The following is a 25,449-nucleotide window of genomic DNA, read 5'->3' as shown; positions in this document are numbered from 1 at the left end:
GTCCTCTGCACCCAGGTGCTCCGTGTGTGCGTCCTCCCACTTGCGTGCCGGCCGTGGTGGCCGAGCGGTTCTAGGCGCTACAGTCTGGAACCGAGCGACCGCTACGGTCGCAGGTTCAAATCCTGCCTCGGGCATGGATGTGTGTGATGTCCTTAGGTTAGTTAGGTTTAAGTAATTGTAAGTTCTAGGGGACTGATGACCTTAGAAGTTAAGTCCCATAGTGCTCAGAGCCATTTGAACCATTTGAACCCACTTGTGTCAACTGTGGGAAGCACCACTTCCCCTGTTCACCGAACTTCCCTGTTTTCCATAAGGAGCAACGAATCATGGAAATAAAAACCTTGGACAGGCTAACCTATCAAAATCCACAGAGGCAATATGAACGACTTCGTCCTGTTCCAATGACTATCTCATATGCTGCGACTGCATTGGCTCCGTTGGCGACGGCTGTCCCTGCGTTTGTTAATCCGCCAAGACTCTTCCTCCGTGTCTGTGATGGGGGACACTGCTCCTTCTGGTGCTCCCAAGGTACATCCTTTGGGAGACAAACTCCCCAAATTGCAAATTGATGGGGATGTCGGACCCCCCTCCCCCCCCCCCCCCTCGCCAGAGGTACGTCAGCCTCCTCTGCCTTCTCTCGTGTGGAGACGGTCCCTTGTAAATCTACCTTCTAAGGCATCCTCCAGCGCGACAGTTGACATTAGTCAGTTGCTCAAGGAGCCGCGAGCGGCAGATCTCAAAGCTTCCAGAAGAAGAAGAAGAAGAAAAAGCTGGGTACAAAGGGAGAGATTCAGGTTGCCTCTGTGCCAGATCTGCGTCTAAGGACGATTTGCAGATTTTGGCGGCCCCCCAACGACCTAAATCTCGCCTCTGCCTCAGACGAAATGGTTCTAGATTCAGGCTCTCCTTCAGTGGTCGTAGATGACCCAGTGGCCGTAATCTACCACCTCTGTCCCTTCACGCCTTTTTCGGCCACGGACAATGTCATTCTCTAGTGTAATTGCAGCGGTTTTTCCACCTTCTTGCTGAGCTCCAACAACAAATCAGCCTTGAAGCTTTCTTCTGCGTTGCTGTCCAGGAAACTTGGTTTCCAGCGATGTGAACCCCTGCCCTCCGTGGCTATCGAGGTTATTATAAGAATCTGGCAGCTTGTGAGGGGATATCGGGTGGGGTCTGCATCTAGGTACTTAGCTCTCTTTACAGCGAGTGTGTCCCTCTTCAAACACCTTTACAGGCTATTGCTGTTCGGGTGTGGACGCCTCAGGCTGTTACTGTCTGCAGTCTCTATCTTCCACCGGATGGTGATGTCCCACAGCATGTAATGGCTGCACTGATAGCCCAACTGTCACCCCTTTTCTGTTACTGGGCGACTTAAACGCCCATAACCCATTATGGGGTGGGTTGGTGACAACAGGCCGAGGCACTGTCGTTGAGCAAGTGTTGGCACAGCTCGACCTTTCTCTTTTTGAAATGATGGTGCCTCCACACATTTCAGTGTTGCGCATGACACGTACTCAGCCATCAGCCTTTTGATCTGCAGCCTGGCCTTCTACTATTTGTCCAATGGAGTGTGCATGACGATTTGTGTGGTAGTGACCACTTTCCAGTCTTTCTGTCACTGCCGCAGCATCACTCTCCTGGGCGCCTCCTCATATGGACTTTGAATAACGCTTACTGGGACTCGTTCGCCTCCATTGCCACTACTGATTCTCTTTCTCATAACGCCGTTGATGTACTGGTTCACACGATAACCACCAGTATTGTTTCTGCAGCTCAATCTGCAATTACCCATTCTTCTGGGTCCCCTCAGCAGAGGACTGTGCCTTGGTGGTCACCAGAGATCGCTGAGGCGATTAAAGATCGCAGGCAGGCCCTCCAACGTCATAAGTGGCACCTATCACTTTTTTTTTGGTCATCAGTCTACTGACTGGTTTGATGCGGCCCGCCACGAATTCCTTTCCTGTGCTAACTTCTTCATCTCAGAGTAGCACTTGCAACCTACGTCCTCAATTATTTGCTTGACGTATTCCAATCTCTGTCTTCCTCTACAGTTTTTGCCCTCTACAGCTCCCTCTAGTACCATGGAAGTCATTCCCTCATGTCTTAGCAGATGTCCCATCATCCTGTCCCTTCTCCTTATCAGTGTTTTTCACACATTCCTTTCCTCTCCAATTCTGCGTAGAACCTCCTCATTCCTTACCTTATCAGTCCACCTAATTTTCAACATTCGTCTCTAGCACCACATCTCAGATGCTTCGATTCTCAATGCTGTACTCCAGACGTACATCCTCAGAAATTTCTTCCTCAAATTAAGGCCGGTATTTGATATTAGTAGACTTCTCTTTGCCAGAAATGCCTCTTTTGCCATAGCGAGTCTGCTTTTGATGTCCTCCTTGCTCCGTCCGTCATTGGTTATTTTACTGCCTAGGTAGCAGAGTTCTTTAACTTCATTGACTTCGTGACCATCAATCCTGATGTTAAGTTTCTCGCTGCTCTCATTTCTATTACTTCTCATTACCTTCGTCTTTCTCCGATTTACTCTCAAACCATACTGTGTACTCATTAGACTGTTCATTCCGTTCAGCAGATCATTTAATTCTTCTTCACTTTCACTCAGGATAGCAATGTCATCAGCGAATCGTATCATTGATACCCTTTCACCTTGTATTTTAATTCCACTTCTGAACCTTTCTTTTACTTCCATCATTGCTTCCTCGATGTACAGATTGAAGAGTAGGCGCGAAAGGCTACATCCTTGTCATACACCCTTCTTATTACGAGCACTTCGTTCTTGATCGTCCACTCTTATTATTCCCTCTTGGTTGTTGTACATATTGTATATGACCCGTCTCTCCCTATAGCTTACCCCTACTTTTTTCAGAATCTCGAACAGCTTGCACCATTTTATATTGTCGAACGCTTTTTCCAGGTCGACAAATCCTATGAAAGTGTCTTGATTTTTCTTTAGCCTTGCTTCCATTATTAGCCGTAACATCAGAATTGCCTCTCTCGTCCCTTTACTTTTCCTAAAGCCCCCCCCCCCCCCCATGAACCATGGACCCTGCCGTTGGTGGGGAAGCTTGCGTGCCTCAGCGATACAGATAGCCGTACCGTAGGTGCAACCACAACGGAGGGGTATCTGTTGAGAGGCCAGACAAACGTGTGGTTCCTGAAGAGGGGCAGCAGCCTTTTCAGTAGTTGCAAGGGCAACAGTCTGGATGATTGACTGATCTGGCCTTGTAACAATAACCGAAACGGCCTTGCCGTGCCGGTACTGCGAACGGCTGAAAGCAAGGGGAAACTACAGCCGTAATTTTTCCCGAGGGCATGCAGCTTTACTGTATGATTACATGATGATGGCGTCCTCTTAGGTAAAATATTCCGGAGGTAAAATAGTCCCCCATTCGGATCTCCGGGCGGGGACTACTCAAGAGGATGTCGTTATCAGGAGAAAGAAAACTGGCGTTCTACGGATCGGAGCGTGGAATGTCAGATCCCTTAATCGGGCAGGTAGGTTAGAAAATTTAAAAAGGGAAATGGATAGGTTGAAGTTAGATATTGTGGGAATTAGTGAAGTTCGGTGGCAGGAGGAACAAGGCTTCTGGTCAGGTGACTACAGGGTTATAAACACAAAATCAAATAGGGGTAATGCAGGAGTAGGTTTAATAATGAATAGGAAAATAGGAATGCGGGTAAGCTACTACAAACAGCATAGTGAACGCATTATTGTGGCCAAGATAGATACGAAGCCCACACCTACTACAGTAGTACAAGTTTATATGCCAACTAGCTCTGCAGATGACGCAGACATTGAAGAAATGTATGATGAAATAAAAGAAATTATTCAGATTGTGAAGGGAGACGAAAATTTAATAGTCATGGGTGACTGGAATTCGAGTGTAGGAAAAGGGAGAGAAGGGAACATAGTAGGTGAATATGGATTGGGGGACAGAAATGAAAGAGGAAGCCGCCTGGTAGAATTTTGCACAGAGCACAACATAATCATAACTAACACTTGGTTTAAGAATCATGAAAGAAGGTTGTATACATGGAAGAACCCTGGAGATACTAAAAGGTATCAGATAGATTATATAATGGTAAGACAGAGAGTTAGGAACCAGGTTTTAAATTGTAAGACATTTCCAGGGGCAGATGTGGACTGACCACAATCTATTGGTTATGACCTGTAGATTAAAACTGAAGAAACTGCAAAAAGGTAGGAATTTAAGGAGATGGGACCTGGATAAACTGAAAGAACCAGAGGTTGTACAGAGATTCAGGGAGAGGATAAGGGAGCAATTGACAGGAATGGGGGAAATAAATACAGTAGAAGAAGAATGGGTAGCTTTGAGGGATGAGGTAGTGAAGGCAGCAGAGGATCAAGTAGGTAAAAAGACGAGGGCTAGTAGAAATCCTTGGGTAACAGAAGAAATATTGAATTTAATTGATGAAAGGAGAAAATATAAAAATGCAGTAAGTGAAACAGGCAAAAAGGAATACAAACGTCTCAAAAATGAGATCGACAGGAAGTGCAAAATGGCTAAGCAGGGATGGCTAGAGGACAAATGTAAGGATGTAGAGGCCTATCTCACTAGGGGTAAGATAGATACCGCCTACAGGAAAATTAAAGAGACCTTTGGAGATAAGAGAACGACTTGTATGAATATCAAGAGCTCAGATGGAAACCCAGTTCTAAGCAAAGAAGGGAAAGCAGAAAGGTGGAAGGAGTATATAGAGGGTCTATACAAGGGCGATGTACTTGAGGACAATATTATGGAAATGGAAGAGGATGTAGATGAAGATGAAATGGGAGATATGATACTGCGTGAAGAGTTTGACAGAGCACTGAAAGACCTGAGTCGAAACAAAGCCCCCGGAGTAGACAATATTCCATTGTAACTACTGACGGCCGTGGGAGAGCCAGTCCTGACAAAACTCTACCATCTGGTGAGGAAGATGTATGAGACAGGCGAAATACCCTCAGACTTCAAGAAGAATATAATAATTCCAATCCCAAAGAAAGCAGGTGTTGACAGATGTGAAAATTACCGAACTATCAGCTTAATAAGTCACAGCTGCAAAATACTAACACGAATTCTTTACAGACGAATGGAAAAACTAGTAGAAGCCAACCTCGGGGAAGATCAGTTTGGATTCCGTAGAAACACTGGAACTCGTGAGGCAATACTGACCTTACGACTTATCTTAGAAGAAAGATTAAGGAAAGGCAAACCTACGTTTCTAGCATTTGTAGACTTAGAGAAAGCTTTTGACAATGTTGACTGGAATACTCTCTTTCAAATTCTAAAGGTGGCAGGGGTAAAATACAGGGAACGAAAGGCTATTTACAATTTGTACAGAAACCAGATGGCAGTTATAAGAGTCGAGGGGCATGAAAGGGAAGCAGTGGTTGGGAAGGGAGTAAGACAGGGTTGTAGCCTCTCCCCGATGTTGTTCAATGTGTATATTGAGCAAGCAGTAAAGGAAACAAAAGAAAAATTCGGAGTAGGTATTAAAATTCATGGAGAAGAAATAAAAACTTTGAGGTTCGCCGATGACATTGTAATTCTGTCCGAGACAGCAAAGGACTTGGAAGAGCAGTTGAATGGAATGGACAGTGTCTTGAAAGGAGGATATAAGATGAACATCAACAAAAGCAAAACAAGGATAATGGAATGTAGCCTAATTAAGTCGGGTGATGCTGAGGGAATTAGATTAGGAAATGAGGCACTTAAAGTAGTAAAGGAGTTTTGCTATTTGGGGAGCAAAATAACTGATAATGGTCGAAGTAGAGAGGATATAAAATGTAGGCTGGCAATGGCAAGGAAAGCGTTTCTGAAGAAGAGAAATTTGTTAACATCCAGTATTGATTTAAGTGTCAGGAAGTCATTTCTGAAAGTATTCGTATGGAGTGTAGCCATGTATGGAAGTGAAACATGGACGATAAATAGTTTGGACAAGAAGAGAATAGAAGCTTTCGAAATGTGGTGCTACAGAAGAATGCTGAAGATTAGATGGGTAGATCACATAACTAATGAGGAAGTATTGAATAGGATTGGGGAGAAGAGAAGTTTGTGGCACAACTTGACCAGAAGAAAAGATCGGTTGGTAGGACATGTTCTGAGGCATCAAGGGATCACCAATTTAGTATTGGAGGGCAGCGTGGAGGGTAAAAATCGTAGAGGGAGACCAAGAGATGAATACACTAAGCAGATTCAGAAGGATGTAGGTTGCAGTAGGTACTGGGAGATGAAAAAGCTTGCACAGGATAGAGTAGCATGGAGAGCTGCATCAAACCAGTCTCAGGACTGAAGACCACAACAACAACAACAACAAAGCCAATCTGATCGTCACCTAGCGCATTCTCAATTTTCTTTTCCATTCTTCTGTATATTATTCTTGTAACCAGCTTCGATGCATGAGCTGTTAAGCTGATTGTGCGATAATTCTCGCACTTGTCAGCTCTTGCCGTCTTCGGAATTGTGTGGATGATGCTTTCCCGAAAGTCAGATGGTATATCGCCAGACTCATTTATTCTACACACCAACGTGAATAGTCGTTTTGTTGCCACTTCCCCCAATGATTTTAGAAATTCTGATGGAATGTTATCTATCCCTTCTGCCTTATTTGACCGCAAGTCCCCCAAAGCTCTTTTAAATTCCGATTCTAATACTGGATCCCCTATCTCTTCTAAATCGACTCCTGTTTCTTCTTATATCACATCGGACAAATCTTCACCCTCATAGAGGCTTTCAATGTATTCTTTCCACCTGTCTGCTCTCTCCTCTGCATTTAACAGTGGAATTCCCGTTGCACTCTTAATGTTACCACCGTTGCTTTTAATGTCACCAAAGGTTGTTTTGACTAGACCACCTCATTGCCTTTAAGTGGCTCCGTGCCCAAGCCCGACGCCTTATTCACCAACGGAAGATGGAGTGCTGGGAAAGGTACCTCTCCAACATTGGCATCCCTACCTCTCCATTGCAGGTTTGGGCAAAGATTAGGCGACTCTATGGCTATCAGACCCCTGTCAGCGTACCTGGGCCTTTCCTGAATGGAGCAGTCTGTACTGAATCCGACACCATTTCAGAACTCTTAGCAGAGCATTATGTTCACAGTTCTGCTTCTACGAATTACCCTCTGTCCTTCCGCTTCCTGAAGGAGCGGTTGGAACATCAGAGTCTTTCATTCCATATGCATCACCCCAAATCGTACAATGCTCCATTCAGTGAGTGGAAATTCTGAAGTGCCCTCGCTGCTTGCCCTGATACGGCTCCTGGGGCATATCACATCCGCTATCAGATGCTCAAACACCTCTCAGTGGCCTGCCAGTGACGCCTCCTAGACCTTTTCAATCTGGGTTTAGGGTGAGTTCCCGTCTCAGTGGTAGGAAAGCATTATCATACCAGTGTTGAAGCCTTGCAAGAACCCACAGCAGGTGGACAGCTACCACCCCATTAGCCTCACCAACGTTCCCTGCAAGTTGCTCGAAAGTATGGTGAGCCGGAGGTTGAGTTGGCTCTGTCTTAGGATGGGTTCCATAAGGGCCGCTCTGCCACCGATAATCTGGTCTGCCTGGGGTCTGCCGTCCGTACGGCCTTTGTCCACGGCCAGCGTCTGGTTGCCATCATTTTTGACATGCGGAAGGTATACAACATTACATGGCGACACCACATCCTCACCATGATTTATGGGTGGGGTCTTAGGGGCCCACTACCGATTTTTATTCAAAATTTTCTGTCGCTTCGTTCCTTTCGCGTGCAAGTTGGTCCCTCCCATTGTTCCTCCCAAGTACAGGAGTATGGGGTCCCGCAAGGCTTTGTCTTGAGTGTTTACCACTTTTTAGTCGCTATCAATGGTCTAGCTGCAGCAATGGGAACGTCCATATCGGCTTTTTTGTATGGTGATGACTTTTGCCTGTACTATATCTCTACTGGCATTGCGGTTGCTGAACAGCAGCTGCAGTTCGCTATCCACAAGGCGCAGTCTTGGGCCGTATTGCGGGCGGCTTCCAGTTTTCGGCCGCCGAGACTTGCGTCATTCATTTCACCCGGCATTGCACTGTTCACCCTGAGCCACAGCTTTATCTTGACGGTGATATTTTTCATTTCCATACTTTTTAAATAAATATTGGTGGATGTATGTTTTCTCCAACTTTATTATGTTTCTCTCTTTTCTTCCTTGTGGCCATACTGAAAAACAAAATTCACAGAGGACGTTCTAAGAAATGTAATTTATATTCCTACATCATTTTCAAAGTTAGTTGACACTTGCAATCAATTTTTCACCGAAACGGTTTCTGTGCTGTAACAAGATACATATTTTTCGCTCTGTATTGCTGCCAGGATTATGAGTGATGATACTGCAAGCTCTTTGTCCACGCTAGGTTTTTATTTATTTTTCACTACTGGATATTGCTCATCTCTTCCAAAAACAACAAGCTGAAAGATTTTTATATGACTGAATTTATACACCCATAGTTTGACAGTTGTAAGTTAAGATTTTTATCCACTTTATTTATGAGCATTTTTCTACAATGAATTCTTTATTTTGTTGCATTACTGTCTGTTAGTATGTAGTACTTACTTATATTGTGTTTCTTTGCATTAGTAAGACCAATAACATCTTGTTATTGGTTGAGCATACATTAATTATATGTTTTTCTGAAAGTTATATGCCGTTTTTGTTTTCCACCTCTTTTTAATAAACGAGAAGACATTGCATGTTACATGTCATATGACATTATCATGATACTTAGGATGTTGTTAATGTTGTATTTGCTGTCCTTGACAATAATTTATCCACAAAAAATACTAATTTTTTTGCTTTGTATTACTGCCAGGATTATGGCTTTTGCTGTTACTGGAAAGTTATTCATGCCGCTTATTTTCATGTATTTTTTGCTGATGGTTAGTTTCCATCAGCCCCACATATGGTAAGCTCAGAGGATTTTTGTATGGATGAGTATCGCAGTTTGACAGTTGTAAGAAAAAGGTTTTATCCACTTCATTTACGGTTATTTTTTTAAAACGAAGTCTTCAGTTGTTTCATTCATTTGTGTTAAATATAGATATGATGATTCTTTGTACCGAAAAGAATGATAATCTGTTATTTCTACAGGTGGAATATACACTTCGCCTGGGACGTAGTAGCTATGTTTGTCTCCAAGCACTTTTAATCAAATGATAAGACAATGTATTTTGCATAGTAAATGACATTATCATGATACTGAGAAGGTCGTTAGTTTGAAGTGATGTCCTTGATAATGTATTTTCAATATCAAATACTGAAAAAGATTGCTGAATGATAACTGTTGCTGTTTTTGTACATTTGGCGTCTCTTATTTGACCAAATGTGGAAGTTTCGCAGCTTGTTCGCAATTATATAAAAAGTTACTTCGCTTTGAATCTCCTGCTTATTAGACAGTTGCGTTAACCACTGTGCCACCTGGACACAGTGTTTATCGCAATTGCGTACTCTATCTCGACATGCCTATCGGCCGACCCACATTCCAATGTAGCGTCACCTGTCGGGAGCTACTGTCCATGTCCTCTATGCTCGATACTTTGAGATTACCGCAGGAGGTTGGATGTAATTTTGCATTCGCACTGGAGGTGGTGGATTTATTGCCCATCGAGGCGAATCAATTATATGAAAGCGTGATGTTTGTTCTTTCGGACATAGCTTATGGTATGACTCCTTGGGGAATGTTTTCAAATGAGTAACGTGGTTGCTACATCATCATGCCAACACGTTCACTGCCTGCTTGAGAATCAAAGTCGAGATTGAATAGAGATTCGTCATAAGTGACAGCTCCTCGTATGAGCTAAGAACATTTTGTGGCATGGTAAGCCCTGCACCTTGACTGAACAAAGCTCAGGGCTCAGCCAGCGTTTGCCTGTGTGGCGAATGGCCATGAAGTCTATGTACGGCACTGCCTTTGTCCATTATCTGGCTCCATGGAGTATGAGTATGTTCGTCGTGAACGATCGTATCATGAACATCTAATTCAGCTGTATAATTCTCGTAGTAGTGTCTTCCATAATATCACTATGGTCTGCGAGAATATTTCTGTCGTTTCCACGAATCTCATGCACTGCCCAAGAGGCGAGTGTATGTTGTTTTCTGCTGTTTAGTGATGATAGAATGGCGGCAGTGCCATTGTACGTATTTGTCTCTATTTTCCGGTGTCTTATGAGTGGTACTAATTGCCGACAAATCAGTTGGCTCTACTGAGAAATTCATCAATGGAATAAAAGGAGTTGGCCACCAATAAATCCTTTAGGCTTCTATTAAACTGAATTTAATTGGCTGTTAAGCTTCTTATGGCTGCTGGTAAGTCATTGAAAATGTGTGTTGCTGAATAATGCACACCTTCTTGTACAAGAGTAAATGACTTTAAATCAGCGTGAAAATTATTCTTATTTTAGTACTGATTCCATAAACTGAGCTGTTGGTTTGAAAAAGTGATATATTTTTAATGACAAATTTCATTAAGGAATAAATATATTGGGAAGCAGTAGTTAGTATCCCTAGTTCCCTAAACAGGCCTCTGCAGGATGTTCTTGAGTTCACACCACATATAACTCTTATCGCACGTTTTTGTGGCTGGAAAACTTTAGCTTGGCTTGATAAATTATCCCAAAAAATAATGGATGCAGGATCTTTATAGTGGGTCCCCTCTCAATAGTATTTTCTGGAGTTGAGTACAAGCAGGCAGTTTGGACATTTAACAGTAAATCTTGGAGTGGACGTTTAGTGCTTGAAGCTATGTGCAGCTATTAGAGAAAGGAACATCTTGAAGCAGCTACAGGGGACAGAACGCTTGTCCCAAGATATACTCACACCAATGTGCAGAAAATGCTTTCAGCGGAAAAGACGAAAAAAAAATGCCTACCTGGATCTACGTGTCAGGCATCTCTAGCCACGGCAGGGGCTGGGGTGTAAGAGAACTATAGGCCACCCTGCCAGGATGTTTCGACAGTGTCATAAAAGCCCTTTGTGAACAGGGAAGGCGGTCATAAAAATTTGCGAGTTTCCATGTTCACTGTGGACCAGGCATTATCGAGGGAGCTGTCAGGTGGTGTTGTCCCTCTGGTTACCAAGTTTTTGGGAAGCTTAAGGTCTTCAAAACAATTTTAGAATGGAACACAACGTCTATGGCAGCTCTGAAACAGTCTTCATTGGGACACAAAGCACTTCTCTCAGTTTAGCCGAGGCACCTGGCCGAAGACTTTGTGATGTTCTGCTTCTCCAGATAGTGATCTTTGTGATAAATGTATTGTACACAACTCAAAACAAACTGCATAAAAATGGCTGTGGCAATGAACAAGTTGGGAGTGCGATGTCTTCTCTTCTCTGCAAGGGAATTAATTATAAAGGGATTAGCTGCTTCTCCAGAAAAAAGAAGGATATCATTGATTAGGATTGGCTGAAAAGTAGAGAAGACGAGTTAAAGGGGAGATATGGAGCTTGTGGAGTCTTGTGATTGGTACAAAACCCTTTTGGAGATGGTTGCGTGAGTGGTATTGTGGATTTAGCAAGATTTGACAAACTGAGGAGTGGAGAAACTCGATCTTTTGATTCAGACTCCGTTCTGGAGAGGATTCTGATCTTGACTCTTGTTATGATCGGTTGCTCTTGGGACACTCACCCTGAGTGTTACTTCACACTGGCACGGGTCTTGAGTGGGGAGCCTATGGTGAGGACTTAGCTGTTCCGACAGTTTAGATATCAGTCATCTCAGACAACTCACTGGTCTGAGGGCAATCTTATTCATGTAAGGTCTTGACGTTTGATCTCCTTGCGTGCACTGCAGTCAGTCTCGTCCGTGGTACAACTGGCGAACCAAGATACCGCTCGCTGCAGTCTGCTGAGATTTCTGGACTCCATTAGAGAGTAAATGCGATCCATCTAGCAGATCGCCAGCCACGTTTTTGGGTATTTTTTTCCCATGATAACGTATTACAGGCATTGCACATCGCTATTCTAGAGACGTTTGCACGATTACTGTCACCTGAGACAACGCTACACATCGAGAAAGGGGTATAGTATTGTTACTCTGGCCTTTTAGGGCAAACAGAATCACAGTCTCACCACTTATTCTCAGCTGCACTTCTGCGAAGAATAAATCAATCAACGCCTATTCAGCGTTAGATAATTTCAGACTGCGTTACCCAAGTTTAGAGTCAGAATAATTAGATTAATCAGACGAACCTTAGTCTTTGCCAACAAGTTTTCACCGTGTGGAGTGTTAAGTATTTGTTGTGTCTATTTCTCATCCCACTTAATTTGTATTTCTTGTTCTACTTTGTGATCAATAAACTTTGGCCATAATTTTTTTTATAAAAGATCGGTCCCAAGTTGATACATTAATCATCTGTTATTAATTATCTACGATAATGAGAGGGCCACCATTTCATTAAATCATTTCAGCATTCAAGTTTATTTAGATTCAGACAAAAGTGGTAACTGTGGTATCACCGCCAGACGCCAGACTTGCTAGTTGGTAGCCTGTAAATCGGCGGCGGTCCGTTAGTATACGTCAGACCCACGTGTCGCCACTATCAGTGATTGCAGACCGAGCGCCGCCACACGGCAGGTCTATTCTAGAGAGACTCCCTAGCACTCGCCCAGTTGTACAGCCAACTTTGCTAGCGATGGTTCACTGTCTACATACGCTCTCATTTGCAGAGACGACAGTTTAGCATAGCCTTCAGCTACGTCATTTGCTACGACCTAGCAAGGCGCCCTATTCAGTTACTATAAGTACTATCTTCAAGAACGTATTCTGAACAGATAATATTGTGACTCATGTACCATCGAGAGCGACGTTCATCATTAATGGATTAAAGTTAAGTATCAAACTAATTATGTCCGCCTTCTGAATTCTCATTTCTTGTCATGTTCCAGACCTCACGTCACTATAGTTCTTCCCTCCTCACGCCAGCCTGCGTGAGCTAAAACACGTGCATTTCAGCCTCCACTCGTAATACGGTGTAGGCTCTTCTGCTAACACAAAAGTAACCTCTAACGCAGGCTAACAACAACAACCACCGTGAAAGGGCAAAATCAATTTAGCAGGCGCATGGCATGGGTAAGTAAGCGTAAGGCATACTAATTAGGTGACTGGTGTCAGGGCGTAAACTCACAGTCGCCTGTAGCCTTTCAAATCATACCGCAAGACGAGTGTAGTCTCGCAACGTGCGTGTTACGTCGCGGTGGTGTCTTTCATGCAGCTGTGAGCTATTAGTAATTGGATTTGCTTGTCAACCTTCAAGCATAAGAAATTTTAAGTAACTGAAGATACCTTGTTATCATACTCTTTCAAACCATAGAAATCCTTTTATTTTAAACCATCGAAACAGTTTTGGACTGTGCGTTCATTTTAAAGTAACAATTTTTTCTAGAGTCCAAAAATTCAGATCCAAATATCTCAATCAGTTTAGAATTTTGAATTTTTCTAATTGTAGTAGTGAGTTGTTTTGGAATGTAGAGAGAATCGTTGAAAAATAATCGACTGCCAGAAAATAAACTGTTGCTGGCGCTGCAAGGTAAGCGGCCTGTAAATTATGCGGATCTCTGTTTAGGATTACACTGCTGGTCCTTGTCGGGAAAGTCTGCCTTCATATGGTACAGTTATGCCCACACTGCTAGGAAGGAGATGCGCCGGAAGCTGCTATGTAAATTCTACTGTTCTTACAAAGGGTGAATCCTTAAAGTTCCGCTTACTCGTGTCAGTCAAGTAATCATTAAACTGTAGCTTCTCTCCGGTTCCTTTTTGTTGATCAGTTTTTTACTGGGCGACGAAGCATCAGCAGTAAGAAACTCCGGCACCTGGGACAGAAGATCAGCAGGCGATCTGCTAGGGAAGAATGACAGTTTGTTAATCTCCTCAGGCCATTTCTTCCATCTTTCGATAATCTGTAGTAATTCAGACTCTTGAGAGAAAAGATGACAGATACCTCATCCACAGCTACAGCTATATACGCATCAAATACGTTGTTGCATTTGCACCACCAATAGCCCCAACTCTAGAGGTGAAACGTCATCGTGACTGTCACCGGCAAGTCTAGTGAAACCAAAAACAATGGGTTTAACACTAATATCGAGTTACGGTGTAAAGTCAAGTGGCGGCACGAAAGTCGTGAACGATAGATCGGAGATGGCTGTGACAAGACATCAGCCAATTGAACGCTGACCGACCCCTCTCTAGGACGACAACGCGACAGCAGCGGCATCTATGTGAACATAAGCGCCCTCCCGACTGGTCGCGCCCCAGTTCTACAACAGCATCAAGATTAGTTAGGCACTTCAAGACCAGCTACTTAGGAATTGTATATAGTCAAGAGATTTCTTATTTGCATGTCGCTATTTGCTTGCGACGCTTCTGTGTTATTATCAAAGTTAAGTACTGTCATTGTTCATTCCGTAATAAAATTCATTAATACGATTCATCTGAATGTAATCTAGCGATCCGAGATAGCAGTTTTCCTAGACATCCTATACTCGACGACTAGGCAGGATTCAACATATCGGTCTCCATCAAATGTCTTCTTGCCCCCACCCCTACACATTGGGGTATGATTAGGACATTTTAATCCATGTGAGTGTCTTATGCAAATAATTATACAAATAATGAGTCACATGCATACAGAACATGAATTTGCTCCAGACGTTCCTGAGTCAAGCGCCTGCATCACCCTCTTTTCACCCTAGCCACTATGGGTGGTTTAGTGGTCCCTACCACCGCGGAAATCTTCGCAGGCGTGCGTATAACAACTGGCCAAGGTTACATCGTAATCAGATGAATGCTATAGGAACGCATGGCCGACGAGAAACGAATACTGATTTGTATATACTTGACTGCACCTTAATGACTTGGTGACAAAAGTCAAAACTATAAATGTATATATTATAATAAATAGTACAGACGATGGCGCAGATGATATCAATTAAAATTCTACTGTACTGTAATCCATAAACAAACTTGCGTTAATACAGTATTTGCAAAGTGGCTCTTGTTACGCCACTACTGGAGGTACCATTCACGAGAGAGTTCCAGTGCCTGGGGCGGTATCAGAGGGGCAGTATCTCGCCACTTGCCTTCCAGGCACGCGCTGCTCGCTTAACGACCGCCTCCGCACTGCCGGCAAACGACAGTAACCGATCTCTATTTACTGCAGCGGAATGTAACCCGGCAGGCCGCTAACGCAGCGCCGAATTGTAACGAGTTTACAGGGGCCCCAATGAAGCTAGCGTTCCCGTAGTACTGTATGTGCACCTCTGTGCAGTGAGGCTTCCCAGCGTTTGAGTCCGTGGTAGAGAGGTGCCCACTGCAGCTGGCAGTAACGGCCGATCGGAATCGTTCGCCGGCGGCAGTAATTCGCACCGATGCGGCGGACCGTCTCCGGTAACAAACCGGCCCTAATTACCGCGTCCGGCCCCACAGAGGGACAGGACTGGAGAGGCTTTTTGGAAGCGCCTCGTCTGTGTCTGCAGCGGCGTGATGGAGTGCGAGGCGCATGCGCGCTGCCCTGCTCAAACCGCGCAATGGGGACCGGCCGGAGCCGCTAATGACCGGCCGACCGGCTTGTTTGCCCGACAGTGCGCCTGCGGGGTTGCATAATTTAAAGGGGGCCGAGCGCAGCCACCGCTGGTCGCACTACCTTTGCTGTACAGCGTACACGCGTCCAGGTAAAGTGGGCGGTCCTGTTGAAACGCGGCATTCAACTTGTGGTTGCTGTTCATCTTTGTTCCGCGAGATGGTGGCATCATTTACTTTCCGTATTTCTGAAACTGTACAGTTTATCGCAGATGGCGTTTTGGGCATAAACGAATATTTTCTACATAATATCCTACGAGGAACAACAGTACTCTATCCATAATCTGCACATAAATTTTATTTCGAAGCCCGCATCTCGTGGTCGTGCGGTAGCGTTCTCGCTTCCCACGCCCGGGTTCCCGGGTTCGATTCCCGGCGGGGTCAGGGATTTTCTCTGCCTCGTGATGGCTGGGTGTTGTGTGCTGTCCCTAGGTTAGTTAGGTTTAAGTGGTTCTAAGTTCTAGGGGACTGATGACCATAGATGTTAAGTCCCATAGTGCTCAGAGCCATTTGAACCTTTTGAACCATTTCGAAGTGTCTAAAGACTGAATCGGAAATTAAAGCATCTAAATAATTATGAAAAAGGAAGAAACCTTATAATAATAACCCCCTACAGACACAGGAACCCAGATCCGCAAACAAATTTCAGCTGCCGTCTTTTTGAGAGGAATAATAAACCTTTCGATATGGCGGCGGCCGTTAAAAATATTCAAGTTCAAACGGAGCGTCCTCTTGGTCTTGAGGCGCGCACTGACACAGAAAAGGCCGCAGTCCCAACGGCCGAGTCTGCGTCATGTTAGGAAACCTCTGGTGTAAAACGGAAACGGCAAGCTCTGTGCTCCAGCAGGCGACAGCTAGCCACTCGACCACAAAGCAAGTTGGCACTAGAACTACTTTTTCGAGCCATAGGCACACTAATGTCAGCTGCCGACCAGTTAACAACACCTCTGAGGACCGCCGCTCCGCCCCATATTCTGCAAAGTGTTCTAGGAAGGTTCACCCGCTGCCGTCTCTCCCGCGACCACGTTTGTCGGTAGGTACGCTCCACCGTGTTGCTGCGAAGTTTAACGCTTCGTTACTTCGAACACCGTCTAGTAATGAGCAAATCAGTGGCTCCCTGCAAGTAGGGATCGTAGTCCGTGCCCTCCAACGGTCTGATACTGGGTAGAACAATAACATGCGATCCCTAATGCATATCAATATTTGCCTTGCCCTCTAACTGGGGCTATCTCTTTTCTTTCAGGCCACTTGAGATGCAAAAAGTGTGACAGTCAGTTCTGGTGAGTTAGCGCAACGTTTTAATGCTATCACCGTCTGTTTCCATCGTTTTGGTCCATACGTCAACAAGGGCGTGTACTCCGGTGTGGTAAAACGCACAGTCCAGCTTCCGAGGCCATTAACAAATGGACGTTTACACGGCCTCCTCGCCTTAAAAGTGAATCCGATGAGCTTCTTTCAGCGGCCCGAACAGGTGGAAAGTGAATCTCACGATGACCTCCTTTTAGCGGCGCGATTAGCAGGACGTCTGAGGATGCCGTATCAGAGCTAAGTGGGGAATGAGGCAAGATATTCCATACAATTCTTACACTCTCTTCATTGGTGTGACGACTGATGCATGGTCTTGCATCGTAACGCAAAAGAAGAATGTCTGTCATAGCATCTGCTTTAAGGGGTTTGAGGTTTCTGACGTATTGGATACCATAATTACAACTTCCACATTACAGAATACTGTAAACATAAATTTCCTTGCCGATCACACACTTTTGAACTTTTTCTTCTTAGCTGAGTTTCTGTGATGCCAGTCCATTGACTGCCTCTGATTGTGGTTCAAAATAATGACCCCTGTTTTGTCTCCCGTCACAGTTTTTTCCAGAAACTCGTATCCATCTAAAGCGAAGCTCTCTAAGAGTTTGGAGGCAATTGGTTTTCTTGCATCGTTGTACATGTGTTTCAGTCTTTCATCAATGCGAATGGGTGTTCCACTTCTGCATTCAAGAACTGTATCTCGGAACGCTGTCTCATACGAACTTCGATGTCTGCCGGTTTGCAAGTGACTGCAGTACTGCCACCTATTGACGCAGCCAGTTATTACTCCAGTTGGAGGAGAAGCTTTGCGGAATAGCACCAAATTCAAATTTTCTAGTTAAAACTTTATTTAAGTAGAAAAAAGTAGCAGGCATTACTTTTTGACTGAACCTCGTGCAACTATGTAGGACTAATATTAATTTAAAAGGACTTTATAAGATAAATCAACTACGTGGCAATATTATACAGAGGGAAGAGGAAGTAAACAAAGATGATATGGGAGATATGACACCGAGAGAAGAATTTGACGGAGCGTTAGCATATTTATTTATTAATATATATTTTTCTTTCTTTTCCTCTAATAAATATTATCTAAGTTATCTAAAATATATGAATTTGTGTGTACATAAGAGTTGTATGTCCTCTGTTACATGCGAAAGTCGGGTAAGAATGTGAACTTAACGTATTTTTTGCTGTGAAACAATTGAAAATGCTATCAATGTGTACTTTATCTAACACTGAAACTTCATTACGTTTACGGAAATTTAAGTCTAAATATATTTTACTTATTTTTACAATTTTTTAAATTACTGCCTCTGTGTAGTCCCTGCCGCCCTGTAGGATGAGGCTGCGCAGAGTAGCCACCACTAACATAAAAAATATCCTCAAATTTTCCTCTCTTCCACAAGTCCTATACTGCAACATATTACATCGTTCAATAGCTAAATATTTGCTCTTCTTAGTGATGATGTTGGTTCAAGTGGTTCAAATGGCTCTGAGCACTATGGCACTCAACATCTGAGGTCATCACTGCCCTAGACTTAGAACTACCTAAACCTAACTAACCTAAGGACATCACACACATCCATGCCCGAGGCAGGATTTGAACCTGCGACCGTAGCAGCAGCGCGGTTCCGGACGGATGCGCCTAGAACCGCTCGGCCACATCGGCTGGCGATGATTTGGTAATTATATTGAACCTATGTGGCTGTTGCTATTAACCTGACTGAAAATATTGTAACGAATTACCAAAAAAGCATTTCATATCTGCTAAACATAGATGTATGGCCGGAATAGGCTCACGTAATGTCACACTCGTCAAGAAGGTCGGCTATCTGGCTAGCAGTATCAGGTGGCTGATCATATTAGGCAACATAAAAAAAAAGATTCGGAGTTTTGCCAGACCGTGATAGCTTACTCGATGTTCCCCTGTGAACACTACCTTATATACTCATTCCGAACGCAATTTTACCATCGAACTAATGCATACCGGGAGAAAGTTAGCAAGAAAGTAAAATGCACACTATGTTGGAATTCACTATGGTGTTGGCCCACCCTTAGACTTGATGACAGCTTCACTCTCGCAGGCATACGTACAATCAGGTCCTGGAAGGTTTCTTGGGGAATGGCTGCCCATTCTTTTGCAGTTTTGCCCTGAAGAGGGGTATCGTTGTCGGTCGGTGAGGCCTGGCACGAAGCCGGCGTTCCAAAACATCCCAAAGGTGTCCTACAGAATTCTGGTGAGGACTCTGTGCAGGCCAGTCCATTACAGGGATGTTTTTGTCGTATAACCACTCCACCACAGGCCGTGCATTATGAATTTCTCGATCGTTTTGAAAGATGCAATCGCCATCCTCGAATTGCTGTTCAACAGTGGGAAACAAGAAGGTGCTTAAAACATCAATGTAGGCATGTGCTGTGACAGTGTCACTCAAAACAACAAGGGGTGCAGTCCGCCTACATCAAAAACTCGACCACACATAACACCACCGCCTCCGAATTTTACTGTTGGCACTACACACGCTGGCAGATAACGTTCACCGGGCATTCGACATATCCACACCCTGCTATCGGATCACCACACTGTGTATCGTGATTCGTCACTCCACACAACGTTTTTCACTGTTCAATTGTCCAATGTTTACGCACCTTACACCAAGAAAGGTGTCATTTGGTATTTACCGGCGTGAGGTGTGGGTTATGAGAACCGTTCGAGCATGAAATTCAAGTTTTCTCGCGGACCGCCTAACCGTCATAGTACTTGCAGTGGCTCCTGATGCAGTTTGGAATTCCTTTGTAATGGCCTGGATAGATGTCTGCTTATAACAGACTACGACCCTTTTCAACTGTCGGCGGTCTCTGTCAGTCAACTGATGAAGTCGGCCTGTACGACTTTGTGCTGTACATGTCCCTTCACGGTTCCACTTCACTATCACATTGGAAACAGTGGACCTAGAAGTGTGGAAATCACGCGTACAGACGTGTGATACAGGGTGTCCAGAAAAGGGCTCCCCGATTTCAAAATTAAATATCTCGAAAACAAAGATCGATAGAGGATTGCAGTAAACAGTATGTTTATTGCGAAAACTGTAAGAAGTTTATACAGCAGTTTGAAATAATAGTTGCAAAAGCTGCTAACAGATGGCGCTGTACGCTGTACAGCTCATATCAGCATACATAAGTGAAACAATCGTATGAAAACGATCTTTGCAAACAATCACATCACAATGTTTTCAAAATGTTCACCATTGGCACTACAGAGGTGGCGCAAACGAAGAATGAAATTCGCCATCACATTTCGTAGTGTCTCAACCGAAATGGATTCACATGCCACAGAGATCGCCGATTCAAGCTCGTCCAGCGTGGCGCGATGATTCGGGTAGACCATGTCTTTCACTGTGCCCCACAAAAAAAAAAAAGTCACCGGGAGTCAAATCCGGCGAATATGGAGGCCAATCCATGCCTGCACCAGTAAATTTAGGATATTCCAAAGCAATGACTCGACTCCCGAAGTATTCCTCAAGAAAGCGAAACACTTGTTCGGTCCTATGTGGTCGGGGTCCATCTTGCATAAACCATTCAGTACCTGGTCGATCCTTTAACGCTTGCTGTGTGGCGACAAATTGTTCCAAAATTGCAACGTAATGTGCACCAGTGACCGTTTCTCGAATGAAAAAAGGGCCAACAATGCCTCTGCTGCATACTGCAGCCCACACAGTAACTTTAGGAGAATACAGGGGTTTCGCTTCACACCAATATGGCTTTTCGGAACCCCAAAATCGCCAGTTCTGCTTATTCACGTATCCATTCAGGTGGAAGTGTGCTTCATCTGTAAACCAGATGCAGCCAACATCAAATCCTTCACTATCAATCATTGTGAGCATCTGATTATCAAAGGCAACCCTTTGTTGCGCAGCTCGTACGGGTATGGCCTGGTGCGTTAGAATTTTCAATGGAAACATGTGTAGGCTCTTTCTCAGTATTTATTGCGTGCTGGAACGCTTCAAACCAGTCTCAGATGCAATTCTACGGACGGATGACCTTGGATTTCGCTGAATAATTCCAGAAACTGTGGCGATATTTTCAGGCGTAACTGCGGTTTGCTTGCGGCTAACATGCCCCACTAGATCATCAGTTACGCTGCCTGTTCGTTGAAATTTTGCGAAGAGCGTACGAATGTTTTTCGCATCGGTCCTTTTGGAACATTAAATCGTGCTTGAAAACTTCGCCTTGTTGCCGTAGGACTCTCTCCTAACCTGTGGTACTCTAGCACCAGAAAAACGCGTTGTTCGATGGAGTAATGGTTTCAATCTCTTCCTTCGGTACGCTAACCTCCTTTCACGTTTCAATAGTGGAACTGATCGCTCTGGACTTCGGATCACTATTTATACCAGACATTACGTATGGCGATTACAGCGCCATCTGTTAGCAGCTTTTGTAACTATTATTTCACACTGCTGTATAAACTTCTTACAGCTTTCACAATGAACATACCGTTTACTGCATTCCTCCATCGATCTTTGTTTCAAGATATTTAATTTTGAAATCAGGGAGTCCTTTTCTGGACACCCTGTACAAGTGACACCTTATCACCTGACAACGTTGGAAGTCGATCAGTTCTGCGGAGGCCCCATTCTGCTCTTTGAATGTCTAATGAATACTGAGGTCGCTGATATGGAGTACCTGGCAGTAGGTGGCAGCACAATGCACCTAATATGAGAAACCTTTCTTTTTAGGGGTGTGCAGATACTTTTCATCAAGTAGTGTGGCAAGGATTGCCAACACAGTTATAGAACCTAAGTCAAAACAAGGCCCCTGAAGTGAACGAAATTCGCTCAGGGTTTCTGAGCTCTTTGGGAGGACATCCAAGACAATACTCAAATGGTGCACAAGATATACGAGACTTACAAGATACACTCGTACATTAAGAAAAAGGCAATAATTCCAATAGCGGTAGATGCTGACAGGTGTAGTAGTTCAACTTCTTAGCACAGTAGACAGAGTGTCTGGCTGCTGTGCTGAAGATTCGGATTCGAGGGTAGGGGGTTTGTTTGGAGGGACGACTGTTGGGTGCCAAATTAGGTGCTACTTGAGTGAGAGATACCGGCTCCACGGTACGGTGAAGAAAGCCGACACCGGGCGGGAGAGCCCATGTCCTCCCCCCCCCCCCCCCCCCCATACTGCAACCAATGACGCTGTCGGCAAAGAAGGGAACGGAGCTCTGTCGGTTACGATTGGCCAATCACGGCCAGAACACAGAGCTTTGCTTCTCTGTTTCGAGTACTGAATTATGGTTGCGAAATTATGAATCAATAGAATACAGAAACTGGTAAAATGTGCCTTTGTGATTATCAATTTAGGTTATGGAGAAATGTAGGAGTACGTGAAGAAATGCTGACTCCATGTCGTATCTCAGAAGATAGACTGAAGATAGGAAAAAATGCCTTTACAGCATTTGCGGATTTTACAGAAATTTTTGAATTCACGTTTTCCAATTCTGAAGACAGCAAGACCATAAAACGGGGAGTAAAAGATTATCTACAACAGCGACACAAATCAGACAGTAGTTACAAGATTGTAAGTTCATTAACATGAAGCAGTAGCTGAGAAGGGTGTGAGGGATGCTAGTGGCCTATATCCGACATTATGTAATCTGAACATCAAGCAACCAGTAAAGGAAAACATGTTTTCCAGTGTCATTGTTATTCTGTCAGAAGCAAAAGAGGACTTGAAGGAGCAACTGAACTGAAAGACCAGATTCTTGAAAGGACGTTATAAACTTCAGTCGAAGTAAAGTAAGGCCAATGTTATATGTTGCTGCTGTGGTCTTCAGTATGAATACTGGTTTGATGCAGCTCCCCATGCTACTGTATCCTGTGCGAGCCTCTTCATCTCCCAGTAGCTATTGCAACCTAAATCCTTCTGAATCTGCTTGTTGTGTTCATCTCTCGGTCTCATTCTATGACTTTTAGTCCTTACACTTCCCTCCAGTACTAAATTGGTAATGTCTTGATGTCTCAGAATGTGTCAACCAATCCCCCATTTTAGTCAAGATGTGCCACAAACATCTCACCTCCCCATACTATTCACTACATCCTCATAAGTATCGTGAGGTACCCACCTTCAGTATTTTTTTGTCGCATCACATTTAAAAAACCTCCATTGTCTCCTTGCCTAAAGTGTTTATCGACCCTGTTTCACTCGCATGCATGGCTCCAGGCACATAACTTCAAAAAGACATCATAACACTTAAATCTCTATTCGATGATAACAAATTCCTCTTTTTCAGAAACGCTTTCCTTGTCACTACTAGTCTGCATTTCATATCCCATCTGCTGCGCCCATCATCAGTTGTTTTGCTGCCTAAATAACAATCTCATTTACTGCTATTAGTAAATTGTTTCTTAAACTGATTCCCTCACATCACCTTATTTAATTCAACTACATTCCAGTATTCTTGTTTTGGTTTTGTTAATGTTCATCTTATATTCTCCTTTCAAAACACTGTCCATTCCATTAAACTGTTCCTCCAGATCCTATGCCGCCTCTTACAGAATTATAATTTCATCGGCAAACTTCGAAGTTTTTACTTCTTCCCCTCTGAACTTCAATTCCTACTCCACGTTTTCTTTCATTTCCTATACTGTGTGCTCAATTTACAGATTGAGTAACAACAGGGATGGACTACAGCCATGCCTAGCACCATTGTCAACTATTTGCTTCCCTTTAATGCCCCTGAACTCTTATAATTGTTGTCTGGTTTGTGTACAGCCTCGGGCATGGCTATGCGTGATGTCCTTACGTTAGTTAGGTTTAAGTAGTTCTAAGTCTAGAGGACTAATGACCTCAGATGTTAAGCCCCATAGTGCTTAGAGCCATTTGAACCAATTTTTTTTCGCAGATATCATTTCCTTTCGTCTGTTTTGTCCCTGCAAGCTTTAGAATTTCAAAGAGCGTATTGCAATCATAATTGTCAAACGTTTTATCTAAGTTCACAAATTTGTAAAAGAAGGTTCGCCTTTCGTTAACCTATCTCCCAAAAAAAGCGAAGGCGAGGTCGCAAGGGGCCAATGATTTTTACGGATATCCCACACATTCTCCGTCATTCAACAACAATACTGGAAGTTAATGGCAACAGGAAGAGGGACTGGAGGTAACAAACAGCGAGAACAACATGTGCCTACAGAGCGTTATTGAACTGTTTAGTGGACGTGTAGCTCACAACAGTGCTACGGTGCTAGTGACGTTTATACAAAGCAGAGCGATGGCAACGATAAACAAAGTAGACATTGCATTATACACTGAAGAGCCAAAGAAACTGGTACACCTGCCTAATATCATGTAGGGCCCTCACTAGCACGCAGAAGTGGCGCTACATGACGTGGCATGGACGCGACTAACGTCTGAAGTAGTGCTAGAGGGAATTGACACCATGAATCTTACAGGGCTCACCATAAATCCCTAAGAGTATGTGGGGCTGGAGGTTTCTTCTGAACAGCACGTTGGAAGGCATCCCAGATATGCTCAATAATATTCATGTCTGGGGAGTTCGGTGGCAAGCGAAAGTGTTTAATCTCTGAAGAGTGTATCTGGATGCACTCTGTAGTAGTTCTGGACGAATGGGATGTCGCATTGTAGTGCTGAAATTGCCCAAGTGCGTCGAAGTGCGCAGTTGATATGAATGGATGTAGGTGAGCAGACATCATGCTTACGTATGTTTCACCTGTCAGAGTCGTACCTAGACGTATCAGGGGACCCATATCACTCCAACTGCTCTCGTATTACACCATTATGGAGTCTCCACCAGCTTGAGCAGTCCTCTAGTGACACGCATCATCCACGCATTCATGAGGTTGTCTCCATACCCGAACACGTTCATCAGCTCGATACAATTTGCAACGAGACTCGTCCGACCAGGCAACGTGTTTCCAGTCGTCAACAGTCCAATGTCGCTGTTGACAGGCCCAGGCGAGGAGTAAAGCATTGTGTTGTGCCTTTGGCTCTGAAAGCCCATATCGAAAATGTTTCGTTGAATAGATTGCTCGCTGACTCTTGTTGATGACCCAACATTGAAATCTGCAGTAATTTGAGGAAGGGTCCCACTTCTGTCACGCTGAACGGTTCTCTGCAGTCACTGTTGGTCCCATTCTTGCAGGATCCCTTTCCCAGCTGCAGCAGTGTCAGAGATTTGCTGTTTTACCAGATTCCTGATATTCACAGTACACTTGTGAAATGGTCGTACGGGAAAAATCCCACTTCATCACTGCCCTGGAGGTGCTGTGACACAACGCTCGTGCGCGAACTGTAACACCACCCTCAAACTCACTCAAATCTTGATAACCTGCTATTGTTGCAGCAGTAACCAATCTAACAACTGCACCAGGCACTTGTTGTCTTAAATAGGCACCATATTCTACCTGTTTACCTACCTCTGAATTTGAATATGCATGCCTGTATAAGTTTCTTTGGCACTTCAGTGTGTACTGATATTCAGTTGGTTTGTGACATTAATAATCTTTATATTTTAATTACAAGTAAAA

The sequence above is a fragment of the Schistocerca piceifrons genome, chromosome 5 (genome assembly GCF_021461385.2).
Source record: "Schistocerca piceifrons isolate TAMUIC-IGC-003096 chromosome 5, iqSchPice1.1, whole genome shotgun sequence".
Taxonomy (NCBI): domain Eukaryota; kingdom Metazoa; phylum Arthropoda; class Insecta; order Orthoptera; family Acrididae; genus Schistocerca; species Schistocerca piceifrons.
This window is presented reverse-complemented; position numbering follows the sequence as displayed.